This window comes from Adiantum capillus-veneris, chromosome 26, assembly GCF_014529385.1.
Source record: "Adiantum capillus-veneris isolate H3 chromosome 26, ASM1452938v2, whole genome shotgun sequence".
Classification (NCBI taxonomy): Eukaryota; Viridiplantae; Streptophyta; class Polypodiopsida; order Polypodiales; family Pteridaceae; genus Adiantum; species Adiantum capillus-veneris.
This window is the reverse complement of record NC_140956.1, coordinates 57,843,403-57,862,137: the sequence shown is the minus strand read 5'-3', so window position 1 is coordinate 57,862,137 and position 18,735 is coordinate 57,843,403. Positions and strand designations below refer to the sequence as shown.

At 36.4% G+C, this 18,735-nt stretch overlaps 2 pseudogenes; both read right to left on the bottom strand.

Moving 5' to 3' along the window:
- Positions 1-4,690: 4,690 nt before the first annotated feature.
- On the bottom strand, positions 4,691-5,297 carry LOC147423510 (uncharacterized; annotated as a pseudogene).
- A 211-nt stretch (positions 5,298-5,508) lies between these two features.
- LOC147423509 (uncharacterized) lies at positions 5,509-7,385 on the bottom strand (annotated as a pseudogene).
- Positions 7,386-18,735: the final 11,350 nt, after the last annotated feature.

The window sequence follows — 18,735 nt, the reverse complement described above, 5'->3', positions numbered from 1 at the left end:
GTCATCCATTGGAGTGGTTGCCACTGGATGAACCAACATAGCACTATTGCTACCATCTCCCACTTGTCGATCAATTTTGTCTCCTACAATATATTTCAAATAGTTTAAATGGGTTTCAAGGCTTCCATCAATGTGCATATTAGGGAATCCTTACCTAGTGTTTGTGTTGGGAGCGTGGATGTAGCAACCATGTCATGTTCTATATCTAAAGAAAACAAAGTAGAAATATTTCAAAATTAGTCAAAACAATTATAAAAGGTAGAGAAACAAAGTACAAGGTAAAGAATATACAATATCATTTGAGGGTATCAAGAAAAAAAGATAATGAAGGTAGTTCTTGAAACATACAAAGCAAGAAAATGCAATGAACAAAATAAGGCATTGAGGATTCACATGCTAGAACTGCCACCTTAATTTCTTATCCTAGAATGGATAAGTGGCTAGTCTAGAGTTACCTATTCCTAAGGAAGATCATAAAGGCCTTAACCCATACCAAGGTGGGTGGCTTAAACTTGAACTTACCATGCTTTTAGTTTGTAGTGAAATTCATGCTTATATTAGAATCCAATGGATTTTTTCAAGTGGAAACAAGTTAAACATAATGACATTTACCTATTCTAGATTGCATGTGGCAAATGTAGAGCACATTCTCTCAGAAAATTGATTAGAAAAATTGACATATTCCAAACTTAGAATGAAATTGTGATAAATCTAGAGTTCAAATGTGCCTAGATTCTACTTTTGGTGGGATGTACTTTGTTCTGCATATGTACACTTTAGAATGGCCACCTGTCCTTTCTAGGTTAGATGATTGTCATATGTGAATGTGTCCTTTTAAAAAAAAAGACATACATAACAATGTTCTTTAATAATCACATGTGTTGCCTAGATTGGCCACTTGTCCATTCTAGGTCAAGTTATGGTCATATGTTGTTACGTGTGCATATGTGCACCTAAATTTTCCACTTGTCCATTCTAGGTTCAATTTTTCTAAGAAAGATAAATGAAAAAGTTTTATCTTTTTTGCACTAGCTCTAATGGATAGATAGATGTAAATATGTTCTTGTTGTCATATCTGAACTTCAGATTGGCTACCTATCCATTCTAACTCACATAATGGACATATGTTTTTACATGTGCAAAAATGCACCTAGATTGGCCACCCATCCATTCTAGGTTCATTTTTTCTAGATTTTCCATATTTCTTTCCTGAAAAAATCATGCTTGCATGTTCTTTTATATTCATGTGTATTGTGTATCTTAGCCATCTATCCATTTGAGATTAGGTTATGGTGGGATGTAATTTGTTCAGTGCATATGTACACTTAAGATTAGACACCTATCAAATAATTGTCAGATAATGGTCATACATGAATGTGCCCTTTTCAGGAAATACATATCTGTTCATACTAGATGAGAAGGATGCTATGATTTCTTGCTTGGACCAGTGTCTTCTGACACATGTTCATTTTCTAAGGCACATGTAATTACTCTTTCTTAGTTTGTGTTCTATTATTGTTACATGTGCTATCTAGATTGACCACTTATCCATTCTAGGTTAGGTGATGCTAATGTGGTGATTCCTATGCATACATGCTCTCTAGATTGACCACATGTCCATTCTAGGTTAGTTTTTGCTAGATTGTCCAACTCTGTTTCACTAAAAAAACATGCTAGTATGTTCTTTCTATGACCTTTCTTTTAATGTATCAACACATGTATATATGTTCTTGTTTAGTCAAAAGTACACTCTAGAATGGCCATTTGGCCATTCTTAGTAAAGAAACATGTGGTTTTATCTAGATTGGCTATCTATCCATTCTTTGTAAGGCTGGTAAGGTGGACATCAAGATATCAAGACACATGTGATTTTCTCAAAAGTGGCCATCTTTCCAATTTTGGTAACATGTGGTTTTCAAGATTGGTTAGAGTGGCCACTGTCCATTCTAAGTCAGGTGATATCATATGTGAATGTGACCTTTTCTATGAAAGACATGTGTAATTATGTTCTTTAATAGTCACATGTATTGTCTAGATTTGTCACCTATCCATTCCAGGTCAAGTGATTGTCATATGTTGTTACATGTGTATATGTTCCCTTAGATTGACCTCATCTCCATTCCAGGTTCAATTTTTCTAGATTTTCCATCTCTCTTTTCTAAGAAAAGAATGCTTATATGTTCTTCTATATTCATTTGTATTGTGTATATTAGCCATCTATCCATTCTAGGCTAGGCTATGGTGGAATTTACTTTGTTCTGCATATGTGCACTTCAGATTGTCCACCTGTCTATTCTAGGTCAAGTGATAGTTATATGTGAACTTAATACTCACATGTGTTGCCTAGATTGGCCATACATTCTAGCTTAGGTAATGTTCATAAATGTTACATGTGAATATGTGTTGCCTAGATTGTCCACTTGTCCATTCTAGGTAGGTGATGGTCATATGTTGTTATGTGTGCATATGTGTTGAGTAGATTGGCCACTTGTCCATTCTAGGTCAATTGATGGTCATATATAAAGAACTTAAAAACATGCTATAGTAAGAAGATGACTTGTCTAAAAAAAACATTATTTTGTTAAAGCTACATATGGCGATCACTGACCTAGATGAATTACATGAAATTGACCATCACCTACCCTAGATGAATTACATGAAATTGACCACATGCAGCTATGCCCCTAAATTGACCACATGTCCATTACAAGTTCATTTTATCTAGATTTTCCATCTCTTCTCTAATAAAAGCATGCTTGTATGTTCTTTTAAATTTATGTGTATTGTGTATCTTAGCCATGTATCCATTCTAGGTTAGGTTATGGTGGGATGTACTTTGTTTTGCATATGTGTATTTAGATTGGACACGTGTCCATTCTAGGTCAAGTGATGGTCATATGTGAATGTGTTCTTTTTTTAAAAAGACACACATAACTATGTTCTTTAATAGTCACATGTGTTGCAAAGATTGGCCACGTGTCCATTCTAGGTCAGCTAATGGTCATATGTTGTTACATGTGCATATCGTTTCCTAGATTGGCCACTGGTCCCTTCTAGGTCAAGTGATGGTCTTATGTTGTTATTATGTGCATATGTGATTCCTAGATTGGCCACATGTCCATTCTAGGTCACGTGATGGTCATATATAAAGAACTTCAACACATGCTATAGTAAGAAGATAACTTTTCTACAAAAAAATTAGTTCATCAAAGCTTTGAGTCCCCTTAAAATAGGTTGCACTCTACATAGCACTTTATTCAATATGGTTCACTTGGATCTAGGTTAGATGATGGTCATATATGAGTGTGCCCTTTTTCAAAAAAAACATGTGCATCCATACTAGATTAGAAGGATAAAATGATCTCTTGCTTGAACCAACGTCTTCTGACACATGTTCAGTTTCTACACCACATGTAATTGTTCTCTCTTAGTTTGTGTTCTTTTATTGTTAGATGTGCTATCTAGATTGGCCACATATCCATTCTAGGTTAGGTGATTCTAATATGATGATTCCTATGCGTACATTCTCTCTAGATTGACCACATGTCCATTCTAGCTTAGTTCTTGCTAGATTGTCCATCTCTCTTGACTAAAATAAGCATTACTCTCTAGAATGGCCATTTGACCATTCTTAGTAAAGAAACATGTTGTTTTTTGTAGATTGGCCATCTATCCATTCTTGGTAAGGCTAGTATTGTGGACATCAAGACATCACAACACATATGGTTTTCTCTAGATTGGCCATCTTTCCAATTTTGGTAACATGTGGTTGTCTAGATTAGTAAGAGTGGTCACTTGTCCATTCTAGGTCAGATGGTGTCATATGTGAATGTGTCCTTTTCTATGAAATACATGTGTAATTATGTTCTTTAATAGTCACATGTGTTTTCTAGATTGGCCACCTATCCATTCTAGGTTAGGTGATGGTCATATGTTGTTACATGTGTATTTGTGCCCCTAGATTGACCACATGTCTATTCTAGGTTCATTTTTTCTATATTTCCCATCTCTCTTTCCTAAGAAAAGCATGCTTTTATGTTCTTTTATATTCATTTATATTGTGTATCTTATCCATCTATTCATTCTAAGTTAGGTGATGGTCGAATGTACTTTGTTCTGCATATGTGCACTTTAGATTGGCCACTTGTCCATTCTAGGTCAAGTGATGGTGATATGTGAATGTGTTCTTTTTTACAAAAGACACACATAACAATGTTATTTAATAGTCACATTGTTGCCTAGATTGACCACGTGTCAATTCTAGGCTAGGTAATGATCATATGTTGATACATGTGAATATGTGTTGCCTAGATTGTCCACTTGTCCATTCTAGGTCAGGTGAGGGTCATATGTTGTTACGTGTATGTAGGTGCACCTAAATTGACCACTTGTGCATTCAAGGTTCATTACAAGTGACCAATCTAAATTTGATCATGGAACAATGGAACCATCACTCAAATACTTTGACATATAATAAATAGAACATGAATTTGTTCAAAAAGAGAATTTTTTATTTGTGCTTTTTAGTCAACCTAAATATAGACATAAGATTTTTGAAAGGAATGAACAAAACTAAATTGAACCAAAAGGATACATTGAAGATAGTTGAAGCTTTTAAGTCATCTTTATAATAGATATAACAAGTTCAAACTACAAAAGAAACAATGAAATGGATGTGATGGTTTCCAAGTTAATACGTACTTGCTTCAAGTGATAAAAAATCTTTGACAATAAAGTTGCCTTCACTCATCCTTTCCACCATCTCCCTTTCGTGCTCAACTGGGTGCTCTACTTGATTGACCTGAAGGCCTGCCCATTGCTTGATGTCATCATGCAATGTCACAAATTCTAGAATCCATGATTCTAGATTCTTATGATCCTCAATATTTTCCACTATGGCTACAACTTATTTCTTCTCTTCAAGACCAATCTCTGTTATATAGCCATCACTAAATAATTCCACTAGCTTGGATCCTTCTGTGCAATACTTCTCGGTAAATTGCTCGACAAGAAGTTTCTTCTTAAATATCAAGAAATCCTTGTCCGATAGATGCTCCATAGTTTGAAAATTGATATCAAGTAACCCTACATCAAGTATGGTGGTATTCTCCTGGAGAAAGAGTTTTTGGGAGTCTAGTAGACGCATCACTTTTCCCAAAAAGGACCACAATAGAGAAGAGATGTATGGACCGAGCATAAAACCCGTCTCTTTCATGATGTAGAACTCCAAAACTCTGTTGTCGCATTATGTCCTTCATATTATTCAAAGCATTCTGCAATTGCTCAAAATCTGTCATGTTTAAGAAAGCAAGAAGCACATAGTGTGCTTCTTCTGAACCTCCACTGATGGACATCATCCCATTCAAGAGATCTTTGTATCAATCCTCATGACAATGTGTGTTGCTCTTAAAGGCCTCTGATATGTCCAAAAAACACAAGTCCTATGGGCACTGGGTTGCGAAGGTGACGCTCCAAGTATGAAAAACCTTCAATATGAAGGTTTACCACCTAAATCCTCCAAGGAACATCTATTGCTTTTACTTGCTCCTTGTGTAGATTGATTGTCCACTCAACATAATTTCTTGCACTCTCTGGAAAGTCAATCTTCTTGATTCCTCGGTGTAATTGTGTCTTGATCCATATATCACAAAGTTCAAGAAACTTCATATACACAACATCATTGATGTTATACATTAAGACAAGATCCTCCCAACCATTGCACTTTGCATCCTCATTGAGAGAGTTAAACTCCTCAATCAAGGCATCTTGAATGATACGATCTTGCTTGAGTTGTTTGATTCTTTCAAGCATGTCCATGATGGGTCCTTTATGCCCTTTGATAACACAATTGTGCCATCTCTTATTTCTGCTTGTAGCTTCTTAACCTCTTCTTCATCCAAACCAGCTAGACACCTAAATATTGTGGCACTTGGTTTCTTATTCTCTTTTTCCAATTCTGTTATAATATCTAGCCATTCATTAAAGATGGCATCAGAATAAGTCAGCATGTGAACTTGCTTTGTAATAAAGGATGCTCCAGCACATATTCTAGCCATTCTTAAAAATGCCCACACAAAGAAATTAGAGAAATCAAAAATTGGCTATCAAACTTGCATTGTGTCCTATGTTTCTAGTGCAAAAGATAAATGATATGGGATCATAAATTTATCACTTACATCCCATTTGCTGCGAGATGAAGTTCCCTCCACGACACCAAGTGGTGGACTTGCAGGAAATCCGTTAAATCTCCACTGATCACCTAAGTGCTTCATTATTACACTGTATCGTTGCTTCACATACAAGGCCTTTGCTTGTTCATTTGCAATAGCAGATATAGCGATAGAAACATGTGGAGGTGGATCTACAACAATGTGGGCCTTTCGTTGAGCATACACTGCCACGAGCTCTCGTGATCTACCCCCCTTCATCATTTCTTGAACTCTCAGTATTTTTTTTGCATATATAGAGTGTTGTCCATCAAGAATCCAATACCTATAGTCTTTTAGCTTGCCTTCTTCAATCTCTAATGGCATCATTGGGATTCATGTCCTTTGACCACAGTTCTTGACAGGCATCAAATAGGCACATGATGAAGGCCTATTTGCACTTGCAGCAAAGAGAAGCATGCAATTATTTAGCTGCTCCTCGTTAAGTTGGAGAGAATTATAATGATTAGGAGAAAGAAAACAATTGGTCATCACTAGAATTTCATACTGTGTATACTTAAATGGAAAATATGATGAATACTACTCCATGCCTCCATTATAGCTTTTCTTTGCCTTTTGAACCTCTTTCTCTAAAAGACCAAGCTCCACAAACCTTAAGTGAGACTCGTTGCTTGTACCCTCTTGTGAAGCATCTAGATTTGACTCATCCATCGCTTTGAACCCTGAAACAGTATGACCCTTGGCCCTCTTTTCTTTCGATTGAGAAAATTTTGTCCTTGGACTCTTGGTGGAGGGATTCTTATTCTTCACACTCCGGACAATGGAGTCATGAAGAGTGTCTGCAGTCACCTATGTAGGATCCATGTCTGCATTCCAACCTCTAGAGAACATAGTCACCTCTTTATCTTTTACCATGCATTGAGCAAAACATGCCTTCGGAGATAGACAATACTCTATATTCCCTGGAACTTGAATGTTAATGCACTCAATGCTAGGATGCCCTTGAACGGTTGATACAGCTACTGCAAATACTTGGCCTAGATCCTCAAATACATTGTTATCTTGTTCTGAGGCAAGAAACAAATGTACTTTATGATATTGAGCACCTTGTAGTCCATAAATATTGAGGTACCATGGACAAGGCTCATTGGTAGCAAGGTCAATGTTGACTGGAATGGTAGTTACTTTTCTCGTATTTGAGGTCCTCACTTGAGACATTTTTACCCTGAAAAACATGTCATAATTATGTACTTAATGTAATTTGAGGAAAGAACATACAAGCACACTTTTCTAGGGAAATAAAGATAGAAAATATAGAAAAAATGAGTTTGGATTGAACAAGTGGTCAATCCAAGTGCAGATATACCTATGTAAGAACATACACGTGTGTATGAAATAATATACAAGCATGATTTTCTTGGGAAAGAAATATAGAAGATATAGAGAAAATGAGTCTGGATTGGACAGGTGGTCAATCTATGTGCAGATATGCACATACAACAACATACTACCATCACTTGACCTATAGTGGATAGGTGGTCAATGTAGACAACACATCTGACTATAAAGATAAAAAATGAACCTAGATTGGACGTGTGGTCAATCTATATCTATATATACACATGTAACATAATACGACCATCACTTGAACTAGAATGGGCAGGTATCTAGAAAACACATGTGCCTATTAAAGCACATGGTTATGCATGTCTTTCCTAGAAAAGTGCACATTCACATATGACCATCACTTGAGCTAGAATGGACAAATGGCTAATCTAAAGTGCATATATGCTTAACAAAGTACATTCCACCATAACCTAGCATACACATGAATATAAAGAACATACAAGCACACTTTTCTAGGAAAAGAAATAAAGAAAATATAGAAAAAATGAGTTTAGATTGGACAAGTGGTCAATTTAGGTGCAGATATACCTATGTAAGAACATACACATGTGTATGAAATAACATACAAGCATGGTTTCCTTGGGAAAGCAAGATAGAAGATATAGAAAAAATGAGTCTAGATTGGACAGGAGGTCAATCTCTGTAGAGAAATACACATACAACAACATAGGACCATCACTTGACCGAGAATGGACTGGTGGTCAATCTAAACAACATATCTAACTATAAAGATAAAAAATGAACCTAGATTGGACATGTGGTAAATCTATGTGTATATATACACATGTAACAACATACAACCATCACTTGACCTTGAATGGAGAGGTGGTCAATCTAGACAACACATGTGCCTATTAAAGAACATGGTTATGCATGTCTTTCCTAGAGAGCACATTCACATATGACCTCACTTGCGCTAGAATGGACAAATGGCCAATCTAAGCTGCACATATTCTTAACAAAGTACATTCCACCATAACCTAGCATGGAATGGATAGATAACTAAGATATTCAATACACATGAATATGATGAACTTAGAAGCACACTTTTCTAGGGAAAGAAACATAGAAAAAATAGAAAAATTGACTTTGGATTGGACAAGTGGTCAATCTAGGTGCAGATATACATATGTAAGAACATAGACATGAATATGAAAGAACATACAAGCACACTTTTCTAGGAAAAGAAAGATAGAAAATATAGAAAAAATAAGTGTGGATTGGACAAGTGGTCAATCTAGGTGCATATATACCTATGTAAGAACATACACATGTGTATGAAATAACATACAAGCATACTTTCCTTGGGAAAGAAAGATAGAAGATATAGAAAAAATGAGTCTGGATTGGATAGGTGGTCAATCTCTATAGAGAAATACACATACAACAACATACGACCATCTCTTGACCTAGAATGGAGCAGTGGTCAATGTAGACAACACATATGACTATAAAGATAAAAAATGAGCTTAGATTGGACATGTGATCAATCTATGTGTATATCTAACATGTAACATTATACAACCATCACTTGACCTAGAATGGACAGGTGGTTAATCTAGACAACACATATGCCTATTAAAGAACATGGTTATGCATGTCTTTCCTAGAGAAGAGCACATTCACATATGACCATGACTTGAGCTAGAATGGACAGATGGCCAATCTAAAGTGCACATATGCTTAATTAACAAAGTAAATTCCACCATAACCTAGCGTGGAATGGACAGATGACTAAGATATTCAATACACATGAATATGAAAGAACGTACAAGCACACTTTTCTAGGAAAAGTAAGATAGATAATATAGAAAAAGTGAGTCTAGATTGGACAAGTGGTCAATTTAGGGGCATATATACCTATGTAAGAACATAAACATGTGTATGAAATAACATACAAGCATGATTTCCTTGGGGAAGAAAGATAGAAGATATAGAAAAAATGAGTCAAGATTGGATAGGTGGTCAATCTCTATAGAGAAATACACATACAACAACATACGACCATCACCTTACCTAGAATGGAGAGGTGGTCAATGTAGACAACACATATGACTATAAAGATAAAAAATGAACATAGATTGAACATGTGGTCAATCTATGTGTATATCTACACGTGTAACATCGTACGACCATCACTTGACCTAGAATGGACAGGTTGTCAATCTAGACAACACATGTGCCTATTAAAGAACATGGTTATGCATGTCTTTCCTAGAAAAGAGCACATTCACAATTGACCATCACTTCAGCTAAAATGTACAGATGGCCAATCTAAAGTGCACATATGCTTAACAAAGTACATTCCACCATAACCTAGCATAGAATGGACAAATGACTAAGATATTCAATACACATGAATATGAAAGAAAATACAAGCACACTTTTCTAGGAAAAGAAAGATAGAAAATATAGAAAAAATGAGTTTAGATTGGACAAGTGGTCAATCTAGGTTAAAATAAACCTATGTAAGAACATACACATGTGTATGAAATAACATACAAGCATGCTTTCTTTGGGAAAGAAATATTGAAGATACATAAAAAACGAGTCTAGATTGGACAACTGGACAATCTCCGTAGAGAACTGCACATACAACAACATATGACCATGACCTAGAATGGACACGTGGTTAATCTAGATAACACATTTGACTATTAAAGATAAAATATGAACTTGGATTGGACATGTGGTTAATCTATGTGTAGATATACACATGTAACAACATACAACCATCACTTGAGATAGAATGGACAGGTGGTCAATCTAAACAACACATGTGCCTATTAAAGAACATGGTTATGCATGTCTTTCCTAGAAAAGAGCACATTCACAATTGACCATCATTTGAGCTAAAATGAACAGGTGGCCAGTCTAATGCACACATGTTTAACAAAGTACATTCCACCATAACCTAGCATGGAATGGACAAATGACTAAGATTCAATACACATGAATATGAAAGAACATACAAGCACAATGAGTGTGGATTGGAAAAGTGGTCAATATCTGTAGAGAAATACATATACAAAAACATACGACCATCACTTGACCTAGAATGGACATGTGGACAATGTAGACAACACATTTGACTATAAAGATAAAAAATGAACCTAGATTTGACATGTGGTCAATCTATGTGTATATCTACACATGTAACATCATACGACCATCACTTGACCTAGAATGGACAGGTGGTCAATCTAGACAACACATGTGCCTATTGAAGAACATGGTTATGCATGTCTTTCCTAGAAAAGAGCACATTCACATATGACCATCACTTGAGCTAGAATGGACAATCATAAAATACCTTAACTACACATATTGAAATCACCTATTTATAAGGAACAATGTCAATGTTAAGAGACCACGTATGCCAAGAAGACCGTATTACAATCTAGCTATCCTAGAGTGGACAAGTGACCAATCTAGTGTGCACATGTTATTGGACATATGCAATATATATTGTTCACTTCCCCATGTCTAGCCTATTGGAAGGCCATTATTGCAAGGGACAATGCACCCGAAGAGATAGCATTCCAACTACACGTATTTAAATTCAAATTTCCCTCCAAAATTCAAAATTTTCTCCAAAAGTTAAATATTGGCCAATTTGAATTTAAACAAAGAAAACCCTATCTCCTTCTCTCTTCTCCCCAAAGGAGCCTATATTGTCACTCTCCCTCTGTGTCTCCCTCTAGATATCCTAGAATGGACGAGTGGTCAATCTAGTGTGCACATGTTATTGGAAAAATGCACTCTATGTCTAGCCTATTGGAAGGCCATTATTGCAAGAAACAATGCACCCCAAGAGAAGATAGCTTCCAACCTACACTTATTTAAATTCAAATTTCCCTCCAAAATGAAAATATTGTCCAGTTTAAATTTAAACCAATAAACCCCTATCTCATTCTCTCTTCCCCCAAAGAAGCCCATATTGTCACTCTCCTTGTGTGTCTCCCACTAGATATCCTAGAATGGACGAGTGGTCAATCTAATGTGCACAAGTTATTGGACATGTGAAGTGCAGATTGTTGACTTCTCTATGTCTAGCCTATTGGTAGGCTATTACAACTACACCTATTTAGATTCAAACTTCCCCCCAAAATTCAAATCTTGAATTTGAACTTAAACCAAGAAACCCCTATCTCCTTCTCTCTTCCCCCCAAAGAATCCCATATTGTTACTCTCCCTTTCTCTCTCCCCGTCTCTTTCTCCCTCTGTCACTCACTCGTTTTCACTCTTTCTCCCTCTTTATCTTTCTACTTTCCTCTCTATCTTATCATGTGTGTAACAAAGGTGTAGCTAGTGGTGGTAAACAATCAAAAGCATCAGTAAAACAAAGCACGTGCAAGCATATACAGGTGCGTATATAACTCTTTTTATTCCAACATAGTTTTTTAAATACTCGATGTATGATTATGTTTTTTAATTACATTACTAATTTGAATAACTATGTATTCCTAAGTAGCTAGAAGCAAGAATTAGAGATGAAAGGTAGTATCTTTGCCTTTTTAGATTGAAATACAAGCTCATATTCATACTCTAAATTAAATTTTATAGCCTGAAAAATTGAAAAGCGAGAGAAGAAACTAAAGCTTTACCTGTTTTTGTATGTGTGTGATGTTGTCGTCCTTGTTGTTGTTGACGTTGTTACTGTTGTCGATTGTTGTTGCTACTGTTGTTGTTGTTGCTAATGTTGTCCCTGTTTTGTCGTTTTTTTCGTTGGTGTCACTCCGCTATTAACCCTAAACCACTGTTGCTGCTACTGTCTTTTTTGGTGGTGTTGTTCTTCCTGCTAGTGATGTTGCTGCTATTGTATCTGCTATTGTTGTTATGGTATTTTTCGTGATTTGTCACCGCGGCCAGATTTCCTCACAGATCTGTCGTATGTAGTGCAAAGCCACCTCGATCCGCGTGCAATATCTCTCCTATAGTTCCTGTGGTCTCTCAGATGACGCGGCTCTCTCACAATCGTCTCTGTGTTTCTGTGGTTCTCTTTCTCTTTGTGTTATCTGTTCACGTTTTAACTCGCTTTTGTTTTTTTGCGAGTTTCAAACCTAACAAAGTATTAAACATTGGACAATTCACACTTGGCCAAAATTAAAGAAACTACGGTTGAAAAATTGCCCCTTGACCCCGCCCGCGGCGCTATCCCAAAACCCTCTCCATAGTATGTTGTCTCATGCATCTCCAAAGATTGCATAAAACCTACCACAAGTGTAACGCTTTGAACCGACAGCACCGCTCCTCTAAGAATGGGATGCAAGTTGTTCTAAAATGTGATAAACCAACCATCCAAGGAAAAATACAAACAATTTAGAGTTTGTGAAACAATTGTTCAATATTTTTGGGTATCAATGGAAAACTTAGATGATATATGTGACAAACTTAGGAATTTCAAAAAAAAAATCTTCACTGCTACGAGATGCGAGTGCATATATTAGGGACATGGACCTAGGGATGTAAACCCTTCCTAACATACTGACATTAAACGAGGGAGATAGAACCCTTTCTAACATAAAAGCAAAACAAACATAATACTTCAGGAAGTCTTTTGAGGTATAGAATTTTGAGAATGGGTTTTAAGTTTTGGACTTCAAGATAAGAAACTATGGTTTGGGGTTATTGAATTGGGGTTATTACACCGGGGCCAGTTCCAGGATTCTCCTATGTAATTACTATCTATAGTCTAATTAGTATCTAGGGTGTATTGTCTAGATCAACAAATTGGGATCTAGGGTTTATGTTTTAATTTTCATGGCTGAGGATTTTGAGGGAATGTATTACAATGGAGTTATTAATGATACCTAGAATCGTAGAATGGATATGGGCACGATGGATAAAGTTTCAGCAAAGAGTCACGTTATTTATAACATTAGATTGACCAGGTGGCCAATCTAGACAACACCTCTACTCAAGAGAGAATATGGTGACACCCACCTTGCCTACAATGGACACATGTGGCCAATCTACAATGGTCAAAGGTCCAACATGCACTTATTTATACCACTAGAATGACTAGGTGACCAATCTAGACTTATTCTCTCACAAGAGAGAATGTAGTGGCATCCACCTATCCCAAAAAAGATATGTGGCCAATCTATAGAGGTAAAGAATCCCCTAGAAATAATGTAGTTATTCATACCATTAGAATGACCTGGTGCCAACTCTGCAGTGCCTACTTGCATAAGAGAGATTGTGGAGACACACACTATCCTGGAATGGACTTGTGGCCAATCTACAAAGGGTAGATATCCAACAACACTGGAGTTAATCATACTATTAGAACAACTAGGTGGTTAGTCTAGAATGCCTATTTTCATAAGAGATATAGTAGTGACACCCACCTATCTTAGAATGGACATGTGGCCAATCTACAAAGGGAAACTATTCAATAGCAATGGAGCTATTTATACTATTAGAACAACTAGGTGTTCACTCTCAAGTGCGCATCTATGCAAGAGATACAATTGTGATACCCACCTATCTTAGAAAGGATAGGTGGATGATATACAAGAGTAGATATCCAAACACAATGGAGTTATTCATGCCATTAGAATGATGAGGTGGCTACTCTAGAGTGCACATCTACACAAAGGATAAAGTATTGATGTGCACATATCTTAGCATGGATAGGTGATTGATCTACGAGGGAAAGTATCCAACAACAATGGAGTTATTCATACCATTAGAATGACCAAGTGGCCAATTTAGAGTGCACATCTATAGAAGAGATAAAGTAGTGGCACCCACCTATCTTAGAATGGACAAGTGGCCAATCTAGAGAGGGCAAGTGTCCAACAGTGCAATTATTAATACCTACGTATGGTTAAAAGGTGACATGGCCAATCTATATTGTACATGTGACAAACAACTTGGTGTCCAATGTATAAAGTGCAAGTGTCCAAATGGAGACGTTTTCACATATATATCCCTATAACAAGTAAGTGCACATGGTATGCATTGACAACTATTGGACAAGTTTCCAATCTTGAGTGCATGTGTCCAAGTAAGAACATATCAATGATGTGTATTCAAACAGAACAGTGAAATGAATAAGTGCTCAATCTAGAGGGACAAAGTTCCAAAGGATAAAAGCACTAGCTAATATAAAGTGCACATGCACAAAACAAAGAATTGTTTGATAAGTGCTAAACATAGAATGGACGGGTGGCCAATCTAGAGTGCACATATGCAAAAGGAAGAGAACATCCTACCCTCGGGTAGGTCACCTAATAAAAATGTAACCTATCACGTCAGTTCAAGAGAAGGGTATTTAAAGTTCTTGAAACTTACATAAATATATATACAAAAGGGCATTATTTTTTCAAATTTGGAAAAAAACTTATAGATTTTTAAAAAAAAGGGTATATTATATTCTTAACAAAGTTCACAGATAAGGGGTTTTACAAACATGTCTTGAATGCAGGTGATATGGTAGTTTTACACATAGTGAACCCCCTGAGATCCTACCACCACCCAAATTAGAATGGACAAGTGGCTATTCCTGATAGCTCATGTGAATATGAAAGAACACAATTACATGTGTCTTTCCTAAAAAAGAGACATCAATAATCTAGAGAAAACCAACTAGCTTAGGGGCGAGCACACAAAAGGACAACCATAATAACTTCGCCTAGAATTCACCAACAATAAAACAGTGGGAAAATTTTAAAGTGTACATGCCACAAGATAAAATGTCGTGACATTCACCTAAATAGAAAGCATGGACAGGTGGCCAGTCTATAATACACTTTTGACTCAACAAGGAACCTAGACAAATGTATCAATCCAAAATAAACCTAGGTGCACAATCTAGAGAGAGTCATAGAAGAGACAAGTACCCAAACTAGAGAACAAATTGAAGGAACCTATCCTAGATTTGACAAATGACTAATCCATAGAGCACATATGCACTTGACCATAACACATTCAATCACCTATCCTAGAATGGATAGGTGGCCAATCTAGGTAGCACATGATTTTTAAAGACATAGTCTAGAGAAAACTAATCTACAATAGACATGTGATAGCTAACCTACATGACACATATGCACAAGGAAAAACATTATACCATCAAATGAACCAGAATGGACATGTGGTCAATCTAGAGAAGACATGTGACTATCAAAGAACATGATTAATATGTCTTTTATAAGAGAGTGAGAGAGGCAGATAATCTAGAGCAAACGAAGAATGAAAAACTGGCCAATCTAAAGTGTAGATATGTACAAAATAGATGATTTTATTGTTTCCAAGTTATAGCATGGATCTCTCAATGCTATATAGGTTCACACAAGAAACAAGATCTTGACATCCGTCTAAACAATGAGCATGCTACTTTCAAATCTAGAGATATATTCACATGTTCTAAAGTCCTTCAGCCTAATATGAACTAGAAGATGCCAATATAGTGTTCACAATAATATTAGCAAGTGTATTCATAGGAATGGAGGGTCATTGATCTCCATATATAAAAACTTGATTTCTTTTTTATTTTGACGTGTTAAATCTTTTGCTTTTAGGATGGATTTTCAATCTAGAGAAAAGGTGCATCTACTTCTACTATAGGATAGATCCCAATGCAACATGTGGTGGTACAAAGATAGGTCTAGGAAATGTGTCAGTGTTAGTGGAAGAATTCTTAAAGGATGTTTTGTTTACTTTTCCTACAATCGATACAGCCTCATTGCAGAACTCATGTTGGAGTAGTGTTCGATGGCCAAAGCGTTTACTTAGACCTTTGTCAAGACAAAAAAAATTTAATATCATCCGATATATGCAATGGTCATGAAGACGAGGAAGAAAATCAAGCAGATCCTATGATTGTGGATGCACTACCAGAAACTTCTCCTGAATTTGAAAGGTCTATACAAGAATCTTGGAAGAACCAAAGAGTTCTTTTAAAGGATGAGACCATGATGCAGACTATCAATGAAGGATTGATCTTATATGTGTTTCCAGATGAGTGCATTAACTTTCATGAGCTTGGAGATGAGAATGTGGGTGTGGTAGTTGAAAGGGAAAACGCAAATGATGGAGTATTGCTGCATGCAAATAGTGTCACTTTGATTACATGGCCAATAAAATAGATAACAATGCTAGATGGGAGTCCATTGCAGCGATACACTCCCCTTGATGATTTGAATGCTCAATGTGCACATGTATGTGGAGAGGCTAATGATAAGCCTGTAACTCATGATGCTAGTGCTACTCTTTGTTCCACAAAGAGACGATACACTTTTATTAATAGGACACAGAAACAAAGATAAAAGCCTATTGAAGTATTTACTTATCACTTGAGTCAATCAAAAGTGTTACATGCATTGATTGCTATCCAAAAAGATGTTATCAAGCTTGTCGATCGTGAAGTATTGATGCATATTCGACAACAATTTTGGGGTCAATCTCAAAATTCGCGCAAAAACTATATCTATGATGTTCTCTCAATATGTTATGATCATCAAAATTCAAACAAAAAAAAGCGATACCAGTTTTGGTTGAATGGGAGTTCCATCTGTTGCAGAGCATGGTATGAAATGCATGGAATACCAAAGACATCATTTTATCGCTATAAGGAAAAATTTGAACTGGGAACACGTCAATATGTACATAGAAACATAGGTGTATTGAGGAGGGGACTTGATTATACTAGCAAGGCCAGATGAATACTTGATGAGTTTGTGGTAAAGAACTCTGAACGGATGCCGCACAAAATTAGGACATTATTGGATGGATCAAGGGTTCCAAACTCAGATGGTGATACCATCCACTTATAAGAAGGTTGACATTTTAAATGAAGTTAACACTACTCTTGAACAACTTGGATGTGACCAAAGGCTATCTAAATCCTCCTTTTCTAGGATTTGGAACAAGGAATACCCACATGTATCCCTAACAAAGACAAGTGAGTTCTCTAAGTGCAGCTTGTGTAGCTCAATCCAGGCAAGGATAGAGGCAAAACCTAGTCTTCAAGAAAGATTAATAATCTTGCAGGAAAGAGAAATTCATATGGCACAACAAAAAAGTTGTAGAAGATTTACTATGCATGGTGAACATTGTCTGAAACCCAACCTCAAAAATATTTATGTATCATCCATGATAAGATGGACCAAAAGAAGACTACCATACCAAGGCTATGTGTTGTGCCTAAGGGTGTAGATTCAGGGTATAACTTGCAGGTGGCATTGATTGGTATGATAACACATGGACATGCAGCTGGCTATTAAGGGCACTTTGTTTTACATGGTTTATGGCCATTTGACCCCAACCTCACAATTGGATCAATAGCATCATGTTTACATAACTTAGAGTGAGAGGATCAACACCCTCTTGGTGATTTGGCTACAAGTGGACTTCCAAGGAGTAATGTTTCACTTCTAAATGCTCTAAACTCAAGGGATACCTTAGACTACCACAATATGGTTGATGGAAAATTTTCTAGGATGCAAACACACGAAATTAACCCAACAACTAATACAAGTTCCTTTCATACATTGCCAGAGAACTTATTAATGCAGCTAGATAATTGTGCTGGAGAAAATAAAAATCGATATCTTTTTTCATATCTATCCTTGCTAGTTGCAAGGGGCATTTTCAAGACTATCCAATTGGGATTTTTAATGGTAGGCCATACACACAAAGATATAGATGCCATGTTTAGTAGATTTTTAGAGAAGTTGCGAGTCTCATAGACTTACACTTTGCCACATTTGATGGATACATTAAGAACAAGCTCAACAACTTCTCCAGCTCCCTTTTTGCTTGGGGAGGTACCGGATTTCAAGAAGTATTGTGATGGCTATATTTGTGATGGTCAAGATGCACTTGTAGGAAATTCAAAACCCCTTCATTTTAGGTTCTTAATGCAAGATGAGACACCAATCATGCAATATAAAGCTCATGTAGGTGTTCCTAATTGGAGTGGAAGAATTCCAATATGGAAGAAAGATGCTAGTGGAAAGACAATGCTACCACAAGGGAATCCACCTCTTGTACCGATGGAGAATTTCATAAAGGCACATGAGGAGGTCATATTGGGTCTAAAGAACTATGTTAAATTTTGGCAAAATCTAGGGAATGGTTCATTTGTGCCAAGATATTATCGTCCTATGATAGAGTATTGGAATACTGTGATTGAAGAGCTTCACAAGCC